We start from the raw sequence: 13,518 nt of genomic DNA on the forward strand, positions 1-13,518 counted from the left end.
ATCTTTAAATGAAACGTTTCGAGTTATAGACAAATTTTAAATACAATTTTTTAACTATTATCTCTCATATAATTTCAAAAATAAATTGTCATTTAGAATTTAGATAGTTATTATTTTTTTGTATATAAATAAAATTATGCTATATTTAAAATATATTTCAACTTCAACTTCGGTATCGCGTTTGATTTATCACTAAGCAATATTCTGTTACTTGTATGATACATAATATACACCACGCAATAATTATGACGATATTATAATAAAATAGTTTTAATATTCGTCTCCGAAGTTAGATTTTTTAATACGAGGATTTGACCTAAAGTTTTTAAAAGTTTGAAGCTGATACATGAATTACACTGATAGCATGGTATTTTGGACGAAAATACGTATCAAATATTGTTGGCAGTTATAGACGACCACCGTTGAACTCAAATAATATAATATATAAATATACTTTGATTTAACAAGCCTAAAGTGTTATAATAATAACAAATACAACAATTTATGAGTGTATTGCGTACAGTATTGGACGAACCGCATTCGTGTCGCGATCGATTGTGAAGTGTGTATATATTATATTATATAAATAGTCATGAGTGGTACTCGTTCTGCAGTCTCGAGAAATGGGATGAACCGAACTTTTAGATAAAGTTTGCGTTTTCAATTGCTTTTATTGTGTTCTCATTTTTGGAGTTCACTATCTGCACCGCATAGTATATAATAATAATACATGCACACTGACCGTAAGATTGTTCGTTCGTTATAGGGTATTCAAAGCACGGACGTAGCTAAATTGCCTATACGGGCCGCCGCCTCGTTTCGCCGAGGGAGCGTATATATAGGTAGTCTGCGGGCTAACCCGCCAGTAATTATATAATATTATTATTTATTATTATTCAGACGATAGGTCAATGATCAATAAATCAATTCCGAGGCCATGGTCAGAAAACGCGATGTCGGGTTTTATAGTTTTTATACCACAGATACAAAATATAATATTTTCGGAATTTATTACGGCTCTCACGAGTACAACGAATTTTATCGTTTGATGTAGGTGCTGCAATAAAATATTTTGATTGTTATTACAATTATTCAAAAGTTAGAAGAGAGTGCGAAAAAATAGGTGAGTCTTAAGTAGATTAAACTAAATAGCTAAAATGAACCTTTTAAATAATCAAAATTCTAAAACAAAAAAAAAAAAAAACAAAATGTTACAAGATATAATTAATAAATATAATAGTGGTCAAACTCTAATTATAATTGATGAATATGTAACAAGAATATGTTATTAATTTTAATATTTTATTTTTTAAAAATACATATAAAAAACGAATTAAGTATAAATTAAAGATAATTTTGCAAAAATACATTAATTCATTTTTAAAATTTTACCGGGACGTAGTTTACATATCACCTTTTTACATTTGATGAAAATTGGGGCGCAGTTTACATGTGTGATTTTGTGTTTACTTGTATTTTTGGCGTAGTTTACAACTGTCGTGAAATAGGAAAAAATGATTTTATACTTGGAAAATGAAAACGTCGTCACGCAATAAATGTTCATAGAAATCGTAAAATAACTATAAAATAATAATTGTTTTATAATTTATAGAAGTGTGTCTATTGTGGTAAATAGGTAGTTTTATACAGAATACAGATTCCATTTTTGTTTAGACGTGTTTGTAAATCGAACGAAATCATAATCTGTACCATAATAAGTATACGGTTCTTTTACAAAAACTAAAATAAAATAAATAACAAAAACCTTTTCTCTCATAAAGCTGAAACGTCAATTCGGAATGTATTTAATATTTTAAAGTATATTTAATACATTATATAATGTATAGAATAATATAGCCATTTACCGTATAGAGCATACTTTGGGAAACAATTTTATTTTTATCTCATTAAATTTGAACATTCATGATGGTTCATATTTTATGAATAACGGTTATCCCAACATTTTAAAATACCTACATATTTGCGTTATATTTTGAAAAATATAATATTACGAAACATAATCACGAACAAAATGTGTAGTCACTGTACATAAAAACGTACCGAACTGTCTTGTCATAAATCATCAGATTTAAACATATTTTAACATATTTTAACACTATAAGTATTTATCTTTCTTTTATTATATTTAACCCTAAAACGTGATAATTTTAATTGCATATGAAGAAAGATTAAACTTGAATAACAAATTTTTAACATCATTTCATGTAGAATATTATATGTAATGAAACGAGATACACCTTCTGTTATATTAAACATTATAAAATATAAATATTTTTTAAGAATAACAATTTGAAATTCTATAATTATCTTTAAGTAGTTAAGTAATAATATGTTTAATTCTTAAGTGTTTATAAAACTTATGAATTCTATCTAAATATAAATTTTATTTTAATTGCCATTCATTATTATATTAGCAAGAAGAAATGTTACTTAATAATTAAAAATGTAATCGTAAGATAAAAAGTACATTTTGGAAAAGATCGTAATTCTTAAAAAAGTTGAATATTTTAATTGAAGTTATACACAACTACACAAGCCAAATCGAAAAACTATGTACATTATAGCTACAGGATTCGCAAATATAAAAAAAATCGTAATATTAAAAAAATGTCTCTAGAACAGTCGTATTAATTGCCGTAACATTTTAATATAACATAATATTGTAATGTGTTACATTGTTATGTTATAGTTGTTATAAAAAAAAGCCGAATTATAAATGAAACTAAATTATCGACTGTATTATACCATATTTTTAGAAACTGAACAAACTATATTTTAACGTCATCTATAAAAAACTAAATATTTTCAAAAATAATCAGAGAGAATAATTATACATAATATACTGTATTATATAAAAAAATATATTCTATTATTATTCTAAAATCCACCTGTTGTAATATCCAAACAAAATCGATTTATTTTTTGTCGTTTTGTCGATAGAAAACTTGGTGTTTTTATTTTATAGGTAAACAAGATTCGTTTTCGTTTGACATATCCATTGTAAATTTTATGTATTATGCACATAATATCATGTGTACATTCCTATATCATATTATATTGTATATAATCTATAATAGACATAAAATTGTTTATAAAATATTTTATGATTTTAACTTGTATACTGATGTTTAACTATATAATAAAAAATAAACATTATCAGCAATGAAATCGTATTGTATAGTTGTAAGGCGTGGGTATTCTTGATGGTATACACATTTTTCACATAGAAGATTTGCATAAATATTTGATAAGTCAAATCACTGTATCTTTCATTCAATATTCAAAACATTAAATATAATACATTTAAATACTTTTTTTTTCCGTAAATTTTACATGTGTTTTGGTCAGTCCAAAAATTTGTTAAGTATTCCAGTATTTATACTTTCAATATATCAATATAAACTTTTTCATAATAAAGTTCAATTTGAAAAATATTAGCGTTTTTTTTTTTTAATGATTGGACAAAGTCGGTGGTCAACTTCACACAGGCGTACAATATTTATCGTGTTATTTTTGTAGAATATAATAGTTGTATAAATTCATACAGATCAAGTAGATGGCAGCAAATGTTGAGACACCCAGTACAATTCGATATATTTTGAGCTGACCACGATGACCCATATTCACGTAGTCACCTTAAAGTATAAATGGTTAAAACACGCCTAAATATAAATCTCACCGCTCACAAATAAGTAGTTGTATAGCGTGCCAAACGCCGTGCGTGAAACAACCACTTTGGGTGTTTATTTAATAATTAAATATATTTTTTTTATAATTACCATCTATTATATTAAATAAACTAATATATATATAAATAATAAATGTATATAAATAAGTGTTTTACTAAATTACGAACAACATAACGTATCGTGGTAAGCACAGATGAATTTCTTATTATTTTTTATTTCATCTGATTCAGTTGGTTACGGTTTTTCTTCTTTTTTTTTTTAACTAGTTGACGTTTTATTGTCAGTTTTTTTTAGCTCAAAGTCACCATCAATAAATAATAACAATTTAATATTTATTAATAAAAAATTCAGCAATATTTGCAACCAATTGTAAAAGTTGTTAATTTTTGGCATGAAGTCAAGTTCAAAATCCATATGGGATGCATTCAAACATATAATACATTTTATTATTTATCCATTTCCATACATTTTTAAAGTAAAATACCTGAAATACAAATTATTATATTATTTTGTAATAATTAATTTAAAAAGCATATATTTTTCTTTCTTAAATAATATATTATAACACAAACATTGTAGTGTAAACATATGAAGAGTTTGTACTTCTCGAATTAATATCGATAAAATTTATTGTATGTTACAGTTTCACATTTATATAAATTCAAATTTAAACCAATTTCATCATAGTTTATTGCATTTGTGCACATTGTTGAATAAATTATATTTTTATTAATTTTCCAATGAATCGAGTTTCATACCAAATAACTATAGAAACCAAATATGAGTAATAACTGAAAATTCAATGTTTCTCAAAAAACAACCAGTCATGTGACCGATTGGTACATTCGAAGAGATATAAATCAAAATTTTAAATTAGCTGGCTAAGTATTTTTTGGAATAAAAATATTTCTAATGAAATAACGATGTTTTACCGAATCAAAACCAATCGATGGCCCTATACCCAATAAAACATAACTATATTTACTTTTTTATAACTATGTAATCGAATGGTTTATTTTAAAACTTTGTAGGAACGACAAAAGTTCACGAAGTTTATAAATACATGTATTTGTTTATGACATAATAACTTCTATAATATATAAGTATTCTATTCAACATAATACATTACGTTAAATTTTATACAAAACTTGTTGGATCATAATTTTTATAATTTCAAAATGAATCTTCTAGATTAAAGATTATAATACAAATAATGTTTGAATTAAATCTAAATATTTTTTTATACTCATTGTGTGATGAATTTTAATTAAATAACTAGAATTAATGATTTTAAAAAACTTGGTGAATTTAGTTGTTTTACAAATTCGCTTACTCAAAATAAAATATACATTAAAATACTACAATAATCAAATAAAATACATTGAACCATGTTATAGTTATATTTAGCAATAAAAACAATCATATCGGTTCTTTGTTTATACGAATTGACCAGAAAAATTTATTTGATGTGAGTAGGTGACTATTAAGGATGATAAAATGATATTAATTAATGACCTACATTTATAGTGTCATATTTAACGAGACAACATTAAATGCATTAATAAAAGCTAAAATACCATTTTAAGCTCTTGTAGTTTGTAGTAAATGAGTATACAATCTAAATACAACATTAACACAAATTTATATTCCAACTATTATTTCTTAAACTAGTTATGCTAACAGTGAACATAATAATAATAGTTATTCAGGAAAATTACATTTACCGAAATCCATTAATTATTTTAACGGTTTCGTGTTGCTATTTCGTACGTGACTAACACCTTACTACAAGTTACATGTAATACACAAAAATCATTCAGCTATAATTATTAATGACGTTTCTATGTAAGAAAGAACAAATTAAAAACATGTATTGGATCTTCAATTATACAACAAAAAATCAACTTCTGGGATTACGTGTATCCAATATGATTAATAACGTTTTATATTTTTGAAGATAATTATTATTGAATATACAATACGACGTCTTGTACTTAACACTGCATGTCATATTATGAATATTTTGAACATAAATATTATAATATATAAAAAAAATGTTTGATTTGTTTATAGTTAATTCATTATTGTACATTATAACATATGCACATATTTTTACATTAAAAAAAATGTAAATTATTATATTTTATATGTATAAAATAGCAATCATGATAGTAATAATTATAATAAAATTATTTTCTTCAAAGCAGCTAAAATAAAAAAAACTGTTTAAAACTTTTGATGAAAAAATAAAATAGTTTTTATTACAGAGAAAAGATGTTTTAATCATAAATAAAAACATTATTGACTAAAAAAAAAAAAACAATTCTTTTTATGAATAATTTTAAAATTACAATAAATCATTTCAACATAACTTGTCAAACGTAGATATTTTTGGGTGGTTTGGAAATTAAGTTAAAACGGTTCCCGATTTTTATATCTTTACATAAGTGTTTATTAATCTGAAAAGCTACTTCGAAACCGTGAAAAATGTAAGCTCGTAGTTTCATTTAAACGTGAGGAAAATACAATATATAATAGAATTTTTACTCTCACATTCGGTTCATCATAACCATGTCACGTCTCCAAAAGTCGAGTTATCTCTGTAGTTTTGCTGTTCTTGGTCGTAAGCATTAAATAATATTATTATAAGATAAATATTATATATAAAAACGTGTTACAGTTTTGTTCTTCTGTTTATTAATATAACATGTGTTAACTAAACATAGAATAAAAATATAATATATACAGGGTGCTTCATAAAGTATAATCATTATACCACAAATTTCTAAAGCACAAATTCACTGAACAGTGCATAAAATACACTCAAAGTTATTAAATAGTTATTGAAATGTGTCAAAAAATTTTTGTAAACAAAGCGGAAACACAGAATTGGGTTATCGAGTAACTTGTCGAGTATCACTTACAATATAACAATATTTACTATAACACTATATTAAAAACACGATGACTTTTACTATGTCTAGTGTCCACACTAAATGAAATCGATTCGATATATTAAATTTTACCTTAATTCAACCCGTTGCTCTTCTAAAATAATGTCAAACATTAGTACCTATGGCCAATAATTTATATATTACGTTTAGTATTGAATTATGGTTTGACTAGATGTATAAAATTTAAATTCGTGAATACCTAATAAGAATAGTGGTGTAAGATACACGACAGTATACAACAATTTTTTTTTAATGAAACTTTTTTTTTATTTTAATTATTAAATTATTTAAATAGATTTATTTAATTAATTGCCATTTTGTTTGTGTTTATTTTTCAATTTTAATAACATTTTATGATGATTCCATCATAATTTTGGCCGTATTTCTATTGTTCACATATTATTATGTAGGTATATGTGTATTGAACAAATAGTTATGTTTTAATTAGAAAAGGTTTAATTAAGATTAATTTTCATACGTATTCATTTCATCCAATATCCAATATCCAATATATTATATTAAATAAATAATCATATTATATGCCATATGAGGAGTAATATTCATTGAACAAATATTACAGTAGTGGGAGGTGGGTGTGTTAGGACAATCAGGAATACAGGGGTAGGCTATTTTAGGGGTTCTGATAAAATTAATTTGTTATTAATAATATTTTGATATTTTAGTCATATAACGGCCACAGCTTATAGTTGTCTAACTGAAGGCCTAATACTGGCTTGAATAAATAAATTGTATTTGATTACGTTACGTAATTTTATTTGAGTGTGAATAATATTACGTAAATACGATTTATTGAGTCCAAAAGGGTTTTTTCTACCTATATGAAACTGCGAAGTGAAAAATAATAATAGAATTATTAATGTTTTAAATTAATACATGTCATCTCGATATCGTAATTCGTAATCAAGTCATAGGTTATATACTTCTCATTAATACAAACAGTGGAACATAATTCAGAAAATACTTACATTTTTTTAAAAAGATATATAGTATGGTAGTACACGAATAAAATATTTAGATGTGTCGTGATAATATATTTGTTTCACATGTAGGTTGGAGTCAAAAACTAATAAATAAAATTTCAACAATATTAATCAAACGACAGCATTTTTCAAAACCCAATCGACAAAAACTGTATTTTCTTTTCGTGTCGTGTATGAAAATCGTGACGGAATGTTATGCACGTGTATCCCGTTCTGCGTATTTTGTTTTCTCATTTTATAATCTGATTTTATCGATATTATACATATTGATAATACTGTATGTTGCTATTATTATTACTACTATTATCATTTTATTCGGACCGAGCGAATGTTGTTGTGTTATATGGTGAGACGACGGTGTCGTAATACGCGGTTTGGAAAACCGGCCAAACTGGCTGCCATAAAACATACTATTTTACATTACTGCAGACATATATTATATATTGTATTATAGATGTATATCGAACGGACCTCATTATCTTATTATGTATGACGCGTTATAGTAAAAGGCTGGACCACATTTCGCGTAAAAAACAATCAAACATTTACGAATTATTATTGTCAACGATTCTATAGAAATATTATTATTTATTATTGTTATTGTACGTAAATTACCAAGAAAACATTAGAAAATTAAAACGTGGTGATTAGTAGGTCTTATATTACATATACTGAACTGGGTGATAAATTTAAAATGGAATAGTATGAGTAACTGTTTTGTGTAATTTTTAAATGGTCCAAACATAAGATTTTCAAAAAAAAAAAAACTATTTACTTGATTTTATTATAACTTGATTTTTATAGCTTTTTTAAATTACTTTTAAGATTACTTCAGTGACAATATATTTTTTAAGGAATTTAATTTTCTAATGTTTTCTTCGTAATTCTACATTTATATAATAGATGAAATGATATGTACAACTATATTAATTTATTATAATTCCAAACTATGATTTTTAATAAATTTGCATAAAGTAAGGTTAAGTGTAGGCATTTAAGACATTGGATTTTTTATTAAACATAAACATTGACAGAATGACCCAGATAACAATTAACGTTGATGAGAATACTGTCCGAAGCAATCACTGAACTGCTGTCGCTATACAATACAGATTTATTTCATATTGATTCCCGAGCATTTAAGCATACCAGGAACTGAAAAATCAGATCAAGAAGCACTTAAACTTTTAATTAACCTCTTCGATGCTGTATTCTTTTCTTCTAAACATTTCTTTATATTATTTAGAAGTATACAACGAAATAAATTAACTTATAACTACTGGCATAGTCTTAATACGTACTAAACACGTCATGATAAAAAAACAATATAAACCTGTGACAAAATCTTGGACTAAGAGTCTTAATTATCTATTATTATCTATCAAGATAATATTAAAAACTTATTTTAATTGGAAGACATGGTAAATTTCTAAATGTACTACATATTATATACTAATAGTCAAGTAATCAATGTATTGAAGATCAGTAATAAAAAAAATTAACTATACCCAATAAGTTTACTTAATGTATATGTAGATCCTTCATATCGACCAATATAATATTATCATGGAGTGGTAGGAGAAAAATATTACGAAAAGGCAAACAGCTATCGTCCCTACCTAGATCATTGTGAAGGGCGCATACAATTTTTATAATATCTGCGCGGTCGTCGTGTTCCGGTCAAGTGGATCCCTTCCGGTATGTATTCAACGCCCGCGGTAATTACAACGATAGACAATGCATAAGAGCGTGCGCTAGCTGTCCGAATCATTGAATAAAATATGATTACCGTCGCCAGGAACTCGTATATTATAACATAATATTAAATATGATATTATTATTATTATTATTACTAACATTATCATTATGTGTACGTTATTTTAAGGGCAAATTTGTAGTGTACCATAAGGTTGTACGCACGACTGGGTTTTTGTTTTATTTTTTATTTTAAAATTCTAGATTGCTACACTATCTGCAACAAGGTAGATGTCATACTTAAATGGTAAGCGCTATTTTACAGACAAGTTGAAATGTTAATTATCCACATTGTATATATTTTTGTATTTATCTTAGATGGTTATTTGAAATTGTGTACCTATCAGAAATAATTTTTTTAGAACGCAACTTAATGTATCTTTAGTAGTTAATGTGGATAATATAATATTATTATGTAATTTAACTTTCGAATAATTTAAATAAAAAACCCGCATATAATAATATATAACGAGTTCAATGAATTTATTATTATTATTATTGTTCAAAAAATAAAACGTGACTTTTATAACATTCATTAGGTTAGGTTATTACTTATTAACTATAGCTGGGTAATGGTGGTTCTTAATAAAAAATAAATAAAAACAAAATTATTTCTCTGGATTAATTTATGGGACAGCCTCATCATAATATTATAATATTACACTGTTACAACTGCAGTATAATGATATTATTATATATTACATTATGGATATATATATATTAGACCTTAGACTGTTTATGTTAAGATATGTACTATAGTCTATATTATATAATGATAAAAACACTATTATAATGTATAGATACACAAAATGACAGTATATACTCACAAAAATTCATCCTATTCACCGAAACTCGTTATTTTTCACAAACACAACAATATAATTATTATCACGCGTGCGCATACCCATCACGCGCTTAGTTGAAAAAATTTTTACGGTTCATTTTATACTTTACTTTTTTTACTTTTTGTTTTACTTGGTGGGTAATGAAATTCACCAAAAAAAACTTTGACCAGCACGCTTGCATTTTGTTTGTTATAGAAAAGAAAAATGAACTTTTTTTATGATTTGTAATCTTCGCTGGGCAAAAATAATTGAAAACTCTCAACGAACTTATGAAGGCTTCTTCCTCCCCCCCTGTGGGATTTCATCGCAAAAGCAATAACAGTGGTAAAACTATACTACATATGTATTATAACAGAATAAACAGTAATAATGTATTAAATATTTTCCACAACAGAACTGTGCGAGGATTATGGAATATCTTATGTCATCATTGTCTATAATAATCTATAGCTGATAGATACGCGTTATCTACCATGTTATTTAGCCACGATATATTTTTAGGCCTCTTTGGGTCACGTCGTAATTCTTTAATTTTTCAATATCTACCTAATATTTAATCGAATTATCTTTAGATTAAACAACGTTTTTGTTTTATAAAAACATAATCATCGCTAACAAGTAGGCTTATAATGTTTGTCAAAATGCACATTTTTTAAGGTACCTATCAATTTTTTTCTAGAATAAATTTACACGTTATTCTATATAGTATATAAAAATATACAGATTTGCATCATTACTATACAAATATACAACATACACTTAAAATTATTCCATGATTAAAAAAAATAATCATATTAGTATATTTGAAGTACCTACCATAATATAATGTATTATTATTATTACCATAACATTCATAACAGACTTCCAATAAAACACTCTATTTATAATATAATTGACTGAATAGCAAAAACCAGTGTATAGTATTACAGTATTATATTAATAACATACAATGTAATTCACTAAACATGTTCATCTTCATTTGTTTATTTTAATAATGGGTTTATTTAAAATTAAGATTTTTAAAATGTTTAATTAAACGTATGCAATATATGTTTTTTACTTAATTATAGACGATACATATATTTGATTTTATCTAAAAATTTTGTACAAACTCTAAATTTCGATAAATTAATATTAACTAGGTACTAAAATTATAAAATTATCATAGCCCCCCATATTATCAGAATCCAATTATTTTTTTACCTATTATTTTTATTAGAAAATTAAATAGCTTAAAAAGTAAAACCTACTTCTATAGATTTCGATTTCGATTTTAGAGTTTGTGTTTGAAATTTTATGTTTGTAAAAAAATTAACAAAATATATTATTATGTGGTGTTGTAGGTACCTTATATTATTATTATGTATGGATCATATTATAGTTTGTAAGTATAGTTACAGTTATAGTTTGTATGGTCATATCATAATTATATGTATAAAAATACCTATGTAGTATGTATCGTATGCTAAATATGTGTTTTATTGATATGTAAGTATATATTATATACATTATACATTGTATAATATGTTCAGTGGTTTGTGATAATGATGCGTGTACCTATAGGTAGGTTAGGTTAGGTACGTTGCGTGTACCTAATTGTTTGGATATAATATGTAAATATGTAAACTATATTATAATATATTTGAATGTGTGTTTGTTTGAGATACATTCCGATGTATAACGTATGCTTTAGCGAAATGTTTATTCGAATAGGATTATAATCTGAAAATTGTATAATAATTTTAGATATGTGTGATGTTGTAGGTAAGTACCTTATATTATATTATCATGACCATGTATTTTCGTATATATGTATGTATGTCTATGTATTATTGTGTATTATGTATGATATAGTCGAAACAAAATATGTACATCAGAATATTATATATATATATTTTTAAAGAATAAATAAAAGGGGAGGTAATGCATTTAAAGGGGAAGGCGTAAAATATATGTTGGTCACGTGTTGGATCGGGGGACGGTTGTGATAAGTTTATGTGTGTTGAGGGTTGCCTATACTTAGTAATTTATACAAAATTCGGAGGAGCCTGTACTACGAATTGCCTATACAGAAGAGCCTATACTTTTACATGTAAAATTTAAGGGAGAGGAGCTCCAGAAGCCCCATTTCATCCTACTCATACTACTACACTGGTCAAAGTCAAATAGTATTATTTATATTCTCATCGTTTTTAATTTGGCCAGCTTCGTATCGAAGAATTGCTTCTTTATTCAATGACCTGAGTGCTCTGTAAAGAACTTCGTACTCGGTGTACAAATCAAAAACATGCTTGATTTCGTTTCGGTATCCTCTGATATTGTGCAATGTGTCCAATAGTGTATCCACGTTGTCTTTCAATGAACGCAGCCCCATGTCCAGATCGATACTCTCCGATTCGGTGTAATACAAACCACTTAGACATCGACTCTGTATCTCGAAATAGTTTTTTAGGCTGATTACGTTTGTTCTCAGAATCGAACAGAGCTTTCTGAGTTTCTCCTTGTTCCTGTGATCCAAGCTTCCGCGATCGACCATGATGTCATCCGAGAGTTCTGCTATAGGTAGGTATTTTTATTCGTGATTAGATTGTTAAAATTTTCAATCATTGTATAAAAACGTTCTAGTGTTTGTATTACTCTAAGTATTAAATAAATCAATTTAATATGTATTTTTTCAATAGACTAATATAACTATTTAAATATAATATGAACTTAAATATTTTAATAAATATAAAAAATAAAATGTTAATAACGCTGAAAATTACAAAACATCAGTCAATATATTATATATATAATAAAAAGTAAGTACCGATCTTAAATTTATTGATATTAATAACTGTAGATGTATTACAATAACTATTTATTTTTTTATAATTTGAATATTATTTAATTATTTAAGATCTGGCATAAATCATGATAATACAATGATATTTTATTCCTAATGAGTTTTTATTTCCAAAATGTAATTTGAAGTAATCAGGTAACTATAAAAATTAATTATAACATATTTATATTAAAAAAAGCTTAAAAACATATACGTATATATTATATTATCATATATAATTATATAATTACAACAATTTTCAAATATTTAAAAAAAGTTAAATAAAACTAAAATATGTAAAATAAAAATGGAGTTATTTTATATTTATTAACAATGATTTACATTTTTTTTCAAATTACGCATAGCTAATTCTTATAAATATATTAAAGATCAATTAATATTTAAAACTTTTACTTAGTGATAATATTA

The 13,518-nt window shown here is 25.3% G+C and overlaps 1 protein-coding gene across 3 annotated transcripts in view; it reads right to left on the reverse strand.

Annotated features, from left to right (window-relative positions):
• LOC114125261 (neuropeptide SIFamide receptor-like) overlaps nucleotides 1–13,518 on the reverse strand; it is a 55,349-nt gene that overhangs the window by 12,102 nt on the left and 29,729 nt on the right. The gene's annotated exons all lie outside the window — the stretch shown is intronic.

Source organism: Aphis gossypii, chromosome 2 (genome assembly GCF_020184175.1).
Source record: "Aphis gossypii isolate Hap1 chromosome 2, ASM2018417v2, whole genome shotgun sequence".
NCBI lineage: Eukaryota > Metazoa > Arthropoda > Insecta > Hemiptera > Aphididae > Aphis > Aphis gossypii.